Source organism: Rhinoderma darwinii, chromosome 2 (genome assembly GCF_050947455.1).
Source record: "Rhinoderma darwinii isolate aRhiDar2 chromosome 2, aRhiDar2.hap1, whole genome shotgun sequence".
NCBI classification, from domain to species: Eukaryota; Metazoa; Chordata; class Amphibia; order Anura; family Rhinodermatidae; genus Rhinoderma; species Rhinoderma darwinii.
The window spans coordinates 121557347-121574132 of NC_134688.1; the positions used below are offsets into that span (position 1 = coordinate 121557347).

At 44.1% G+C, this 16786-nt stretch overlaps 1 long non-coding RNA gene across 1 annotated transcript; it reads left to right on the forward strand.

The window, feature by feature from the left end:
* Positions 1-338: 338 nt before the first annotated feature.
* On the forward strand, positions 339-1726 carry LOC142740798 (uncharacterized). The gene is made up of 4 exons (XR_012880884.1): positions 339-496; positions 611-659; positions 1008-1093; positions 1215-1726. It is a non-coding gene; the product is annotated as an uncharacterized LOC142740798 (long non-coding RNA).
* The last annotated feature ends 15060 nt before the right edge of the window (positions 1727-16786 follow it).

Genomic DNA, 16786 nt, shown 5'->3' on the forward strand with positions numbered 1-16786 from the left:
TTGCAGTGCTCCCCTACGCTCCCCAGAGGTGGCGGAAGGTAACTACATTTTATTCTTTGGGTTTTGCAGGGGATTTGGAGCTCTGTGTGGGGAAAACTGATCTCTGACTGCTACAAAGATATATTAGTAGATTAAAGGGGTTCTCCGGGACTTACACATTAACATTTCTGGGATAGTGCAACAATATTTGATCATGGGGGTCCGACACCTGAGCGGACATTCACTATCAGTACATGTGGAAAGCTGCAGTGTTCGTGTCTTTATCAGATCTGTGACTAAATCTCTTTTTTGGGTTCCAGCTTGTGATTTTGAAGTTCAGGACGTTTACAGGATGGCAGCGGGCAGCAGTTCTCTGGAGATCAGTGTCTTCATTGTCTTGTTTTTTCCTTCCCTGTGATGGACATGTAGCAGGAGACTTGGATCCAGCAGGAGAGGTCCATGTGGCCGGCTGTCCACTCAGAAAAGTAGCCGCTTATTGAGTACAAGCCCTGGACAGGTAACAAGTCCACGAATCACTGGCTGCTCATTTGGTATCTGACCCCTTGTCCTATTGTCCTCTGCTCCATTCCTGAGTGATGAGTGGACACTTACTGGATTCTCTTGCCTTTAGGACATCTACCGCCGTCAGGAAAGCGTTTTTGGACTTTTACCCTTCTTAAGTGAGTTTTTTTTGTTTGTTTGTTTTTTGGTGATAAAGCCCCAATATATTGATTGATAGTTAATCTGAAAATACAGTAACTTTCCTTTTACCCGCCATCTAATAATCCAGAAAATCTGTCAATCCAGCACAGAACTGTCAAATCTAGATCTATTAGGAAATTGAAGGTTTTTATAGGATATTTGTATGGTTTTCTATACCCATCCGATAATGTAGAATATCTGATAATCCAGGACATAGCAGGTCCCATTGATGGCGGATTAAAGGAATGTTACTGTAATTTTATAGATTTGACACTTTCTTGACATTTTATGATTGATCTCATTATCTGGTTGGCTTCTCTCTTTAGCTTACCCCAGGACTGAAGAGGAGAGAGTTCTTCAGCGTCTCATCTTCTGTACAAAATACTTGCCGTCACCGATTTTCAAGATGGAGGTCACTGATCATACCGCCTATTATGTTCTCTATATAGCAGATTCATCCATGTTCTCTCTATAGATGTGAAGGTTTTATAGAAACATCTCAATTGACAATTGACTGAATCTTTTTTTCTTAGCGCCTCATGCCGACCAACCGGGCAGCACAGAGGAAATACCTGCCTTGGCCATGGGACGAAGAAGAACCGAAAACTCCACCAATGATGAATAACCAGCTGAGCGAATTTCTGAAGGAGGAGGTGGACAAGACGGAGCCAGAAGAGGCAGAGGATCGGGAGGAAGATGGACATGAGTAAGACAATGATGAGAAGGAAGAAGAACATGAGGAGGAAGACAACAGCGAGGAAGACGTGGAAAGCATGGAAGTAGACACTCAGGAGGTTGAAGACAATGAGGAGGATGTGGAGACTGAGGAGGTTGAAGACAATGAGGAGGAGGAAGAGACTGAGGAGGAAGAGAAAATCGTAGAAGAGGTAAAAGAAACCACGGAAAAAGTCAGTATGAAGATGAGAAGAGTTCAACATCAGGCAGGAAGAAGATGTAAGATCCGCCAGCATTCCCCCCTCCATTACATCCACAGCAACTTCCGAGGAAAGAGGAACATCATCTGGACCATCCTCCTCAGACCAATGTGCCGATGATGTGTAGTACGGCACCATCCAAGCTGTAATACCATCAACAGCTATAACAACAACTGGTAAGTATAAAAAATAATAAATAAAATAAATAATTAACAATAGTGTAGGATTCTCATAATAATATTAGGCAGAGTAATATAGTATAAAAGTATAAATAAATAGCAGTAATAACATAAATTATATTAATAACATCAGTGGGTTTGATCCAGGGTTCTTGGACTGATCGCCTTTTCCCAGGGTCAAGAAGGAATTTCCCCACTGTGACACGAATTGGCTGAATGTGTCCGGGGTTTTCGCCTTCTTCTGGATCAACAGCTTTAGGATTAGGGAAGTAGTTTATAGTTTTAGCAAAATAATAATAGAAATAAAAGTAACAATAGCAATAATAATTTAACAGTAATAAATATATCATTATTATAGAATAATATTTAGAAATAACATTAGTATAATAATAAAAGAATAATATTAATAGTAATGAGAATAGCAATTATGATAGTATGATTATAAACAATATATTATTAATAATAATAATAATAATTATAATAGTAAATGGTAATAGTTAGCAGCAGGTTAATATAATAGTATTAAGAAATAGCAATTGTATAATAATAATAATAATAATAATAATAATAATAATAATAACAATAATTGTAATAGCAAATATAATAGTATAGTATCATCAGAATCAGCATAACAATAATAGTAAAGCAAATTATAATATTTAGCAGCGAGTTTGATCCAGGGTTCTTGGACTGATCGCCTTTTCCCGGGGTCAGGAAGGAATTTTCCCCCTGTGGCACGAATTGGCAGAATGTGACATGGGGTTTTCGCCTTCTTCTGGATCAACAGCTTTAATGATAGGGCATAGGACTAGAGTAATGATAGTAATAATAAGAATAGTATAAAAATAGTAATGATAGTAATAATAATAATAATAGTATAATAGTAATGATAGTAATAATAAGAATAGTATAATAATAGTAATGATAGTAATAATAAGAATAATAATAGTAATGATAGTAATAATAAGAATAGTATAATAATAGTAATGATAGTAATAATAAGAATAATAATAGTAATGATAGTAATAATAATAGTAATGATAGTAATAATAAGAATAGTATAATAGTAATAATAGTAATAATAAGAATAATATAATAATAGTAATGATAGTAATAATAAGAATAGTATAATAATAGTATTAATAATAGTATAATAATAGTAATAATAAGAATAGTGTAATAATAGTAATGATAGGGCAATAATAATAATTGTTAGAAATAAATTATTAATTATAATTATAACCTTATGTCGTTTCCTCTATTTTATTTTAATGAAGAAAAACATTTCATCTGTAACTATCCACATATTTTATATATTCCACTTTTCTATTAGTTCAAGTTTCACATTTAACCATTTTTTAGGTCGAAATTCTGTTTTGTGCTAATTTCATACTATATCTGTAAAGGGTTTGCCAGACACAGGTTCTGTGTCGACGCCCGGGGTCAATCAGTCCTCATCAGCTCCAAGGTCTGCTAGAGTGACGCGATCTGTTACCACTCAGGCTTGCAGGCTGAGGAGAGGGGGAACCTATCACAGCCTGGCCTGACGGTTCTAGCTCCCGCCCTTGGTCTATTTATACCCTCACTTGCAGCATGTTCCTTGCCTGTGATTGTCTGGTTTCCTGGCTCTGCTATTCCTGCTATTTACCTGTTTGACCGTTGTTTCTTATTGACCCTGGCTTTACTGACTATTCTCCTGCTCTGATTTTGCTACTACGTACTCTCCTGGTTTGACTCGGCTCGTTCACCACTCCTGTTGCTCACAGTGTTTCCGTGGGCAACTGCCCCTACTCCCCCTTTGCTTCTGTGTGCCCATGTCTTGAGTTGTCTGTCTTGCACTTATTGAGCGTAGGGACCGTCGCCCAGTTGTACGCCGTCACTTAGGACGGGCCATGCAAGTAGGCAGGGACTGAGTTGTGGGTAGATTAGGGCTCACCTGTCCGTCTCCCTACCCCGAGTCATTACAATATCTTTACAATGGTAAAGAGCTCCATATACTCTGTAACTTCAGAGGTAAATTATACAATTCTGACTGCCTTCAGCCACCACTAGGGGGAGCTTAGCGTGTATGCATTATAAATCCATGTACGGTAAGTTCCTAGGCTCCTCCTAGTGGTGGCTGTAGACAGCAAGATTTTTTATAATTAGTAAGGAATTGTCCAGCAAAGACCATCTGCTTTGCTACATACACCCCATTGGATGTCCAGCTGCGTAAAATCCTTGTGATCAGCAATGATCAGTACAGGAATCTAATTTTGTAGCTTTTATAGATAGTAAAAGGAGTTTTGCAGCAGACCCTCTCATACTGTTCCCTGGGGAGTCCTTGCTGTATTATTCCAGGAAAGAGAACGTTTATGAAATACATTTATATTATTGACCAAAGCAATAAGAACTACATTCTGTGTATAAAGGTATTGCATGAAAACGTTGACACTAATTCCCAACACAAGAAATATAATATGGCCCTGCCCCCGAGGAGCGACTATATCTAGTCTATGGCCTCATGTACCTGATAGAGACTTTTGGTATTACACAATCTATGGCATTGCCGGACTGGACCACCGGAGGACCAGGGATACTCTGGCGCGCATGCTTCTGTTCATCAACCCATGTACCCAGCAAACATTGGCAGGGATATACCAAGACTTTCTGCTGCCTGAAGCGAAAATTTAAATGGTGCCAACCCACCCCCTCAAATTCACACACAGCAGATTTCCTTTGGGAAATTTTTCACGTTGGAGACTTGTTTCACACAACTGAATAGGATTTATCTAAAGCCTATTTACATGATGTAGAAATAGATCTACATAGTATAGTATGTGCCTTATATCTTGCAGAATATAGCTGCAGTTTTAAATAGCTCTACATAGTATAGTATGTGCCTTATATCTTGCAGAATATAGCTTCAGTTTTAAATAGATCTACATAGTATAGTATGTGCCTTATATCTTGCAGAATATAGCTGCAGTTTTGGCCTCAGATTTCACTGATCAATGTAAAGGCTCAAATCTGTGGTCAAATCAAGAAAATAAATCCGAGGCAAAATCTGCAGGTAACAAAAATAAAACTTTGCCGAGGATTCTTGGGGCTTTTGTGCTCAGCAGAAAACTTCTGCTGTATGTGATGCTATATCTGGTGGTCATCGGTAGTAAAAGGGTTAATGGGAACACCTCTGGTGGCCTATGGAAGTGGACGGCTTAATAGGCACATATCTGAGTCAAGTACCTGGTGTCCAGTGGTTTATTCCCCTCCTCAGGCTCCCCCGCAGTTTAAAGGGAATGTGTCGCAAATTAAACCTTTTTTTTAAGTAAGTTACTTATTTCTATTATATTTTTTACGTTTTTTGCTGTATATATATTTTTTTTCTTCCACATGGTGGAAAGAATTCAAAATGAAATAATAATTTGACATGTTTTCCTATGATGGCCACTTGAGGGAGCACTTCCCAGAATTACAGCAAGGTGAATAAGACAAAGCAACATGACTCACAGCTGCTGTAAATGTGGGAGGGAATCTCACCCCCTCCCTATTTTTGGCTACAAGCCAGGAAAAGGTGTCTTCAAATTGCTAAGTTGTGTCCAGCTGTTATTTTGGGAGTGATTGTACAAACGGCAGCTGGCAGAAGCTATAGGACACACCAAAAGGCTAAGGGTATGTTCACATGCTTACTAAAAAAATATGGAGCTCCGGTTCCGGATTATCATGGGTAAACCTTGCAGAGACATGATTGGAGCAAGCAAATCCCCACACATCTGTATGTAGTTCCTGCCCTGAGGAAGTCCCAGGGGAGAGTATATGCAGTGTATCTCAAGTCACCACATTACAGAAGGTGGAAGAAGAAAGGAATATAAGCCATGGAGACCAAGTGTCCTTTTATCTGGTAGAAGCAGCCGCAGAATGAGCCAGAAGGTGCTCCATTCGCTGCAGTAAGGCAACCTCCTGGAACCACTCATCCAACAGTGGAGGGACTGCCATTCGCCACCTGCGGAGAATAACTGATTTGGCAGCTTGGAGGAGGTGTCTAAGTAAAGAGCGTTTGTAAATGGGTAATGGCATAGGGAACATTTATAAAATTGCCGCCTCGGGTGAGCTAGGGACCGAGACCCCAGTAACTTCTAATGTAATTTGGAGAACCGTCTCCCAAAAACTCTGCAAGGAGTGGCAGCTCCACCAAATATGAGACATGTTTCCCCACAACAACAGCACGTGTTAGGTACAGATGGGTAGCAATAATGCAGGGCAGTGGGGACCCAAAACCACCTAGATATAATTTTATAGCTAGTTTCCTGAGCTCGTATGGCTATCGAAGCTTTCTGGGAAAGTGAAAAACATCGTCTCCATTGTGCGTCAGAGAATGTCGCATTCAATTCTATCTCCCAAGCCCTGCAAAGTCAATGGGCAGATGTTTGGATGGGAAATGGGAAATACGACGTTCTGTTCCGACGTGGAGTTGCTAAAAAAAAACGTCTGAAACATATCCTAAGAATGATGAAAGTGAAGTGAATGATTTTTCAGTTGACAGGTTCACACGGTGTGTATTTGACACGGTTTTTTTCGCTCATTTTATATGCCAAAAACCGCATCAAAGACAGCTTGATTACGCTTTTCATTTACATAATTGGTAAAGTGTGCTATTATTACATACAAAGCGCTTTTTTACACATGCGTTTTTAAAAAACGCGTTGTGTAAATAAAGATGTGTCGAGTCAATTCCTTTACACGTAAAACGTGCCAATGGTTCCCATAGTCCCCATAGTCAATGGGAGCCCTAATTATGCGTCAAAAAGCACACACAAAATGCGTAAAAAAACATGCGAAAAAAGCGTCAAACGCTTGATTAAGCTTCCCATTTACATCAGGGGGAAAGCAAGTCATTAATTTTTTTACACAAGCATTTTTAAAAAAACGTGTTGCGTAAAAAAGAACAGTGTGGTGGGGTTGTGAGTAGTGCAGTTGTATGTTTCGGGGGATTTGTGTGTGTGGGGGGGGGGGTGCTCGCCGCTGATTCTTCAAAACAGCTGATAAGTGGCTATGAAGGATCAGCGGCGCCCATGAATACTCCGCTGCACAAAAATAGGACACAGCTCTGCTGTGCACACTACACACACAGAGCTCTGCTACACACATACACACAGACACACACTCACACAGTTATAGCAGGTGTGCGGGGGGGGGGGTCGCGAGGGGAGGGCCACGGGGGGCTGCAAGAGGGGGGCTGTGAGTGAGAGAGAGAGAGGGACAGACAGAGACACACAAAACTTACCTGCAGTGTGTCCGGTCTTCATAATGGCGCCGTCTTTCCCCCTACAAACCATCTTCCCTGCTGGGTCGCTCTGAACTGCGCTTTCGCAGTATAGAGCCAGATGGCAGATGCAATGGACGGGAGCCGTTCAATGTGTCTTATGCCCTGTGCTGCCGTATTCCATCTATGTATGTGCCTTTGCGATAAACCTGTAGTACCAAAACATCAAAAGTGGCCAGCAGAGACCTTTTAATGTTCAAGTTGCATTTTTTGCATGAACCATTTTTTAAAGCCACACTGTCTTTGTATTCCACCTATGGAGTAAAAACATCAGAAGTGACCTAAAAAGTTCTCCACTTATAGTATTCAAGGAGGGGTCTAATGGAATATTGGCACTTTTTTATTTTTTTCCACAAAACAAAAGTTATTCCACCACCCTCGTCAGTATAAGTGGCTATGTTTGTATGACAACACAAAATAAGGAAAAAAAAAATCAAAGAATGATGGCATATATTTCTAAAGTTTCTGATGGGAATTACCAGCGGACCTCAGTGTGGTAGGTTCTATGGCATTCAATGAGACACAGGGGTGGCAGGGAAGGGCAATCGGCAATAATACCGAGTATCCCTCCTTATGCCTCTTTTGGGGCAGACACAGCATTTTCTCTGTGGATATTTTTGGTTTGCTGTTGCAGGGATAGGTGCCACATAGGGCAAAAATCCTTGCCAGACTTACCGGACTACCTGCACCATCAGGGGGAAAACAAGGCGGGAAATACCATCCACCGGAGCAGGTAAGAAGGAACCTATAGTCCAGGTTATCAGTCCTTCATCCACAGGTCAGCAGGACTGGGATTCTGATAACAGGTCCCGTATGTCCAAAGCAAAATAACATTGTGCGAACCAAAGGAGAACCAAAACTATGCAGAAGCGGGTGTAGTATCTGTGCACGTACATGAGCGAGAAGAATAGGGCGAGCAGCGGTGACACACATTACACCATGTAACTTCACCTCCTATAGAAAATGTGTGCAGAAAGAAAGAAGAGCTGACATTGTCACATGTAACAGACCTGAGTTTGTCATTTGGCACAATTTATAACATAATCATTTTTTTATTTATTTATGATTTAACCGGGACTGCAGGCAAACCTCCTGTATTATCTCATCTCAGAGAGGTATCATGTCATTAAAAAATGCTTTAATTACCAGTTCAGCTCTGCTACATCACTATATGGTACATGGTACATATTCAGAAGCATGTAACTATGTGTGAGCACTTATTCTCAGCATGAAAGTCCTGTTCACATTACAGATATTATCTATCCGGTATTTCTCGCGTCCTCCATAGGGCACAATGTAAAACATACGGTAACCACTAGGATGTAATTCTTTACCCGGGGAGAATAGAGCAGCATTTCTTTCTGTTATGTAGTCACCGGCATAGTCTACATTGTGATATAATGGACTGTAATGTATAGAGCTGCAGTAATGTCACGTGTCTATCATCTACTGTGTCCGTCCTTAACCCCTTAAGGACACCACCATTTTTTGTTTTTCCATTATAGTTTTTCACTCCTCGCATTCCAAGAGCCATAACGTTTTTATTTTTCCATCAATAAAGCGCTGTGAGGGCTTATATTTTGCGGGAGTTGTTGTAGTTTCTATTGGTAGCATTTAAAGTACCATATAGTGTACTGGGAAACTGAAAAAAATTATTTGCGGGCTGAAATTGGAAAAAACTGTGATTCCTCCATTATTTTTTGGGTTTCGTTTTTACGTCTTTCACCGTGTGGTATAAACAACAACTTAACTTTATTCTGTGGCTCAATACGATTACGGTGATATCCAATTTATATAGATTTTTTTTATATTTTACTACTTTAAAAAAAATAGTTTTCTTTCACCACATTCTGAAATGTTTTTTGGGAGCTAATTTGATTTTTTTTAAAAACAGTGATTTTGCCGGTTTACATTTTTATTTTTTACGGCATTCACCGCGTGCGTTAAATAACACTATATTGTAATAGTTCAGACTTTTACGGACGCAGCAATACCAATTTTGTTGAGTTTTTTTATTTTTTACATTACTTTAAAGGAAAATTGAGAAAAGGGGGGTTTTTGTACTGTTAATTTTTTTATATATATTTTTCACTACTAAAAACTTTATTTCACTTCTTTTTACACATTTTATTAGTCCCCCTAGGGGACTTGAACCATCGATTGTTAGCTCGCTGGTACAATATACTGCAATACTAATGTATTGCAGTATATCGTAATTTTTACAGGCATCTGTTAAGATCTGCCACATGGCAATGAACTATGGTTGGAGGCCTCCCCCCTCTTTTCAACACCTCATTAGCACCGCAGCATTTAAACAGTCAGGAACAACACGATCGCTGATCCTGGCTGTTAGTCCCAAGTGTCAGCCAACACCCTTACGTATGGAGTACGCTCAATGCGTGAGCGCGCTCCATACTTCTTAAACTGCACCAGGATGTATCTGTTCTGTTGCGTTAAGGGGTTAAAGGAGAACTCCACCAACATGGAGGAGAAGTATAATCACAATACTACAGTATAAACATTGTCATTTCTCATTCTGCTTTCAGCGTCCGATTAACCGCCTGAAATTTCCCCCAATTGTTCAATGTCAGGAGAAATGTCCGGACCTGACGTCTGCAGCGCCATGTAAGTAGTCAGTACTGGTGACCTACATCTATTATACTACAGGTCCATTACAGGGGAACTCCATCAGGAGGAGAAGTCTCTCCCCGTCTTCTCTACTAATATGTGACATTATATATATATATATATATATATATATATATATTGTAAAGGATCTGCCAGACACAGCTTCTGTGTCGACGCTCGTGGTTAATCAGTCTGCACCTGCTCCTAAGTCTGATAGAGTGACTCGATCTTCTACCACTCAGGCTGGGAGGCTGAGGAGTGGGAGAGCCTATCACAGCCTGGCCAGACGGAGCTAGCTCCCACCCTCTGTCTATTTATACTTTCATTTCCTGCTCCTCCTTTGCCTGTGACTCTGCCTGTTTCCTGGCTCTGCTGCTGCTGCTGCTTGTACTATTGTCCTCTGCTTCATATTGACCCTGGCTTTACTGACTACTCTCCTGCTCTGCATTTGGTACCTCGTAAACTCCTGGTTTGACTCGGCTCGTTCACTACTCTTGTTGCTCACGGTGTTGCCGTGGGCAACTGCCCCATTTCCCTTAGCTTCTGTGTACCCTTGTCTGTTTGTCTGTCGTGCACATATTGAGCGTAGGGACTGTCGCCCAGTTGTACGCCGTCGCCTAGGACGGACCGTGCAAGTAGGCAGGGACTGAGTGGCGGGTAGATTAGGGCTCACCTGTCTGTCTCTCTACCCCGTCATTACATAATCACAGGCCCATATACCTTTTCTACCCTGGTCCCTGACACAACTATGAACCCCCTTGAGACCCTGGCTCAGCAAATGCAGGGCCTCTCCCTACAGGTCCAAGCCCTGGCTCAGAGGGACAACCAGCATGATGCTACCCTGGTAGTGCCCCCCACCTCACCTCTTGAACCCCACCTCAAGTTGCGTGACCGGTTCTCAGGGGACCGGAAGACTTTTTTCTCCTTTCGGGAGAGTTGTAGGCTCTATTTCCGTCTAAAGCCCCACTCCTCAGGTTCTGAGAGCCATCGAGTGGGTATAATTATGTCCCGGCTCCAGGATGGGCCCCAAGAATGGGCCTTCTCCTTGGCTCCTGATGCCCCTGAACTTTCCTCTGTTGATTTTTTTTTTTCTGCTCTCGGGCTCATATATGACGAGACTGACAAGACTGCCTTTGCCGAGAGTCAGCTGGTGACCTTACGTCAGGGTAAGAGACCCGTTGAGGAGTACAGTTCTGACTTTAGGAAGTGGTGTGTAGCTTCTCGGTGGAATGACCCTGCCTTGAGGTGCCAGTTTAGATTGGGTCTGTCGAACGCCCTGAAAGACCTGTTAGTTAGCTATCCCTCTTCTGACTCTCTAGATCAGGTTATGGCTTTAGCGGTACGTCTTGACCGACGTCTCAGGGAACGACGACTTGAACGTTTTTGTGCTTTCTCCTCTGGCTCCCCCATGATGGCTCCCGAGGTTCCGTTGCTTCGTTCTTCCACAGAAAACTCGGATGAACCAATGCAACTCAGGGCCTCCGTGTCTCCCAAACAACGTAGAGAGCTCCGCAGGAAGAATGGTCTCTGCTTCTACTGTAGGGATGACAAGCATCAAGTGAACAACTGTCCTAGGCGTAAGAATAAGCAGCCGGAAGAACTTCCGCGCCTAAGTAACCATCGGGGAGGTCACTTGGGTGCACAGGTATTTCCCATAAATATGAAACCTAATAAGATCTTGCTTCCCTTTCAGGTCTCTTTTGAGGGTAGGTCTGCTACCGGCAGTGCCTTCGTGGATTCAGTGATATCTGAAGCGAGAAAAATATACACAGCGCCAACTGGTGCAAGATAAACCATAAAAGCTAGTACTGGCAGGTACAGCTTAATGTAAAAGGCCTTTTTTGTAGCCAGGTTGCAGCTTTCCGTATCCAGGTACCGGCATCAAGAGAATTGAGCCGCAGGAAAATAGGGATTATATATTTCGAAAAAATATATATATTTTTAAAAACTGGATATTTTTTGGGGAAGCGCTCCTCAATGAGAAGAAAAGGCAGTTAAGTGCTGGTAAGCTGATTTATTTGAGCAACATAGGATGGGCAACGCGTTTCAATGCAGGACATGCGTCTTCGTCAGGCCGAGAAATAGGTATCACCTATTTCTCGGCCTGACGAAGATGCATGTCCTGCGTTGAAACGCGTTGCCCATCCTATGTTGCTCAAATAAATTAACTTACCAGCACTTAACTGCCTTTTCTTCTCATTGAGGAGCACTTCCCCAAAAAATATCCAGTTTTTAAAAATATATATATTTGTAAAGGATCTGCCAGGCACAACTTCTGTGTATACTCCCATAGGTAATCAGTCTGCACCTGAGTCTATGTCTCTGAGACTGACTCCATCTTCCACCACTCAGGATGGCAGGCTTAGAAGTGGGAGAGCCTATCGCAGCCTGGCCAGACGGAGATAGCTCCCGCCCTCTGTCTATTTATACCTGCCTTTCCTGTTCCTCCTTTGCTTGTGATTCTTCTCGTGTGGTTTCCTGGCCCAGCTATAGCTCCTAACTATTTGATCCTGCTCCATACTAACCCTGGCTTACTGACTACTCTCCTGCTCTGCGTTTGGTACCTCGTGCACTCCTGTTTTGACTCGGCTCATTCACCACTCTTGTTGCTCACGGTGTTGCCGTGGGCAACTGCCCCTTTCCCTTTGCTTTGTGTTCCCTTGTCTGTTTGTCTCGTGCACTTACTGAGCGTAGGGACCGCCGCCCAGTTGTACCCCGTCGCCTAGGGCGGGTCGTTGCAAGTAGGCAGGGACAGAGTGGTGGGTAGATTAGGGCTCACTTGTCCGTTTCCCTACCCCCATCATTACATAATCACAAGCCCGTATACCTAGTCTACCCTGCTCCCTGACACTACTATGGACCCCCTTGAGACCTTGCCCCAGCAAATGCAGGGTCTCTCCCTACAGGTCCAGGCCCTGGCTCAGAGGGTCAACCAACCTGACGCTACCATTGTAGTGCCCCTCACCTCACCTCTTGAACCCCACCTCAAGTTGCCTGACCGTTACTCAGGGGACCGGAGGACTTTTCTCTCCTTTCGGGAGAGTTGTAGGCTCTACTTTCGCTTAAAGCCTCATTCCTCAGGTTCTGAGAGCCAGCGGGTGGGTATAATTATGTCCCGGCTCCAGGAAGGGCCCCAAGAGTGGGCCTTCTCCTTGGCTCCTGATGCCCCTGAACTTTCCTCCGTTGATCGTTTCTTTTCTGCTCTCTGACTCATTTATGATGAGACTGACAGAACTGCCTTTGCCGAGAGTCAGCTGGTGACCTTACGTCAGGGTAAGAGACCTGTTGAGGAGTATTGTTCTGACTTTAGGAAGTGGTGCGTAGCTTCTCGGTGGAATGACCCTGCCTTAAGGAGCCAGTTTAGGTTGGGTCTGTCGGACGCCCTAAAAGACCTGCTAGTTAGCTATCCCTCTTCTGACTCCCTAGATCAAGTTATGGCTTTAGCGGTACGACTTGACCGACGTCTCAGGGAACGACAGCTTGAACGTTTTTGTGTTTTCCCCTCTGACTCCCCCATGATGCCTTTCCGAGGTCCCGTTGCTTCGCTCTTCCACGGAAGACTCGGAGGTACCTATGCAAGTCGGGGCCTCCGTGTCCCCCCGACAACGTAGAGAGTTCCGCGGGAAGAATGGTCTCTGCTTCTATTGTGGGGATGACAAGCATCAAGTGAACACCTGTCCTAGGCGTAAGAATAAGCAGCCGGAAAACTTCCGCACCTAAGTGATCATTGGGGAGGTCACTTAGGCGCACAGGTATTTCCCGTAAATATGAAACGTAATAAAATATTGCTTCCCTTTCAGGTCTCTTTTGGTGGTAGGTCTGCTACCGGCAGTGCCTTCGTGGATTCAGGGTCTTCTGCTAATATCATGTCTGTGGAATTTGCTATGTCTCTAGCTATGCCTTTGATTGATTTGCCTAAACCTGTCCCGGTAGTGGGTATCGACTCCACTCCTCTAGCTCATGGTTATTTTACACAGCATACCCCTGTTTTCTAACTCCTTGTTGGCTCCATGCATTTGGAGCAGTGCTCTGTACTGTTGATGCAAGGATTATCGTCCGATTTGGTGTTAGGCCTTCCCTGGTTGCAGTTGCATAATCCCACGTTTGACTGGAATACTAGGGAGCTTACCAAATGGGGTAATGAATGCTTGACGTCATGTTTTTCTGTTAATTCTATTTCTCTCCCTGAGGAGGTGAACACGCTACCTGAGTTTGTTCAGGACTTCGCTGATGTTTTCTCTAATGAGGCCTCCGAAGTGTTACCTCCTCATAGAGAATACGATTGCGCTATCGAATTGGTACCAGGAGCTAAGCTTCCTAAGGGTAGGATATTTAATCTTTCTTGTCCCGAACGTGAAGCCATGAGAGAGTATATCCAGGAATGCCTGGCCAAGGGTTACATTCGCCCCTCTACTTCTCCGGTAGGTGCTGGCTTCTTCTTCGTAGGGAAGAAGGATGGTGGTCTTAGGCCATGCATTGACTACCGTAACTTGAATAAGGTCACTGTAAGGAACCAGTATCCCCTTTCTTTGATTCCTGATCTCTTTAATCAGGTTCAGGGGGCCCAATGGTTCTCTAAGTTTGATCTACGGGGGGCGTATAACCTTATCCGCATCAGAGAGGGGCATGAGTGGAAGACTGCGTTTAACATGCCCGAAGGTCATTTCGAATACCTCGTCATGCACTTTGGGTTGTGTAATGCTCCTGCGGTCTTCCAGAATTTCATAAATAAGATTTTGAGAGATTACCTGGGGGTATTTCTTGTAGTGTACCTTTATGACATACTGGTGTTTTCCAAGGACTGGCCCTCCCACATTGAGCATGTCAGGAAGGTGCTCCAGGTCCTTCGGGAAAACAAACTGTTTGCGAAAACCGAAAAATGTGTGTTTGGGGTACAGGAGATACCATTTTTGGGTCAAATCCTCACTCCTCATGAATTCTGCATGGACCCCGCCAAGGTCCAGGCTGTGGCGGAATGGGTCCAACATGCCTCCCTGAAGGCGTTACAGTGTTTCTTGGGGTTCGCTAATTATTACAGGAGATTTATTGCTAACTTCTCGGTCATCGCTAAGCCTCTTACGGACCTCACTCGCAAAGGTTCTGATCTCCTCCACTGGCCTCCTGAGGCTGTCCAAGCTTTTGAGGTCCTTAAGAATGCTTTATCTCGGCCCCGGTGCTGGTTCAGCCCAACCAAATGGAGCCATTTATCGTGGAAGTTGACGCATCCGAGGTGGGAGTGGGGGCTGTCTTGTCCCAGGGTACCAGGTCCCTCACCCATCTCCGTCCCTGTGCCTACTTCTCCAGGAAGTTTTCGCCCACTGAGAGTAACTATGATATTGGCAACCGCGAACTCTTAGCCATTAAATGGGCATTTGAAGAGTGGCACCACTTCCTGGAGGGGGCTAGGCACCAGGTAACGGTCCTTACCGACCACAAGAATCTGGTTTTCCTAGAATCTGCCCGGAGGCTAAACCCGAGACAAGCTCGATGGGCGCTATTTTTTACCAGATTCAACTTTTTGGTTACCTATAGGGCTGGGTCTAAAAATATTAAGGCCGATGCACTGTCGCGTAGCTTCATGGCCAGCCTTCCTTCGGAGGAAGATCCTGCTTGTATTTTGCCTCCTGGTATAATCATTTCTTCTATTGATTCTGATTTAGTCTCTAAAATTGCGGCTGATCAAGGTTCAGCTCCCGGGAACCTTACTGAGGACAAGCTGTTTGTTCCCCTGCAATACCGGCTAAGGGTACTTAGGGAAATTCATGACTCCGCACTATCTGGTCATCCAGGCACCCTGGGTACCAAACACCTCATTGCCAGAAACTATTGGTGGCCTGGGTTGCCTAAAGACGTTAAGGCCTACGTCGCCGCTTGTGAGGTTTGTGCTAGGTCCAAGACTCCCAGGTCCCGACCAGCAGGCTTACTACATTCTTTGCCCATTCCCCAGAGACCTTGGACCTATATCTCCATGGATTTTATCACCGATTTGCCTCCATCTCAAGGCAAGTCGGTGGTGTGGGTGGTAGTAGACCGCTTCAGTAAGATGTGCCACTTTGTGCCCCTCAAGAAACTACCCAACGCCAAGACGTTAGCTACCTTGTTTGTCAAACACATCCTGCGTCTCCATGGGGTCCCTGTCAATATTGTTTTGGACAGAGGGGTACAATTTGTTTCTTTGTTTTGGAGGGCCTTCTGTAAAAAGTTGGAGATTGATCTGTCCTTCTCCTCTGCCTTCCATCCTGAAACTAATGGCCAAACTGAGAGGACTAATCAATCTCTAGCACAATATTTAAGGTGTTTTATCTCTGACTGTCAATATGATTGGGTCTCATTCATTCCCCTCGCCGAATTTTCCCTTAATAATCGGGTCAGTAACTCGTCAGGGGTCTCCCCCTTTTTCTGTAATTTTGGGTTTAATCCACGGTTCTCCTCCGTTTCACCTGGTAGTTCCAACAATCCCGAGGTAGAGGTCGTTCATCGGGAACTGTGCACAGTCTGGGCCCAGGTTCAGAGGAACCTAGAGGCGTCCCAGAGCGTACAAAAAACTCAGGCTGATAGAAGACGTTCTGCTAACCCCTTGTTTATGGTCGGGGATCTGGTGTGGTTATCATCTAGGAACTTGCGCCTTAAGGTCCCGTCCAAGAAGTTTGCTCCCCGGTTCATTGGGCCGTATAAGGTCATTGAAGTCCTCAATCCTGTCTCCTTCCGACTGGAGTTGCCCCCATCTTTTCGAATACACAACGTGTTTCATGCCTCCCTCCTTAAACGCTGCTCCCCGTCCTTGGCTCCCTCGAGGAAACCTCCTGTTCCCGTTCTCACCCCTGAGGGGGTGGAGTTCGAGGTGGCCAAGATTGTGACAGCAAGATGGTCCAAGGCTCCCTCCAGTACCTGGTCCATTGGAGAGGATACGGGCCTGAGGAGAGGACTTGGGTACCCTCCCGGGATGTTCACGCTGGGGTATTGGTCAGGAAGTTCCACCTTCGTTTCCCAAATAAACCAGGTCCACTTAGAAAGGGTCCGGTGGCCCCTCATAAAAGGGGGGGGGTACTGTAAAGGATCTG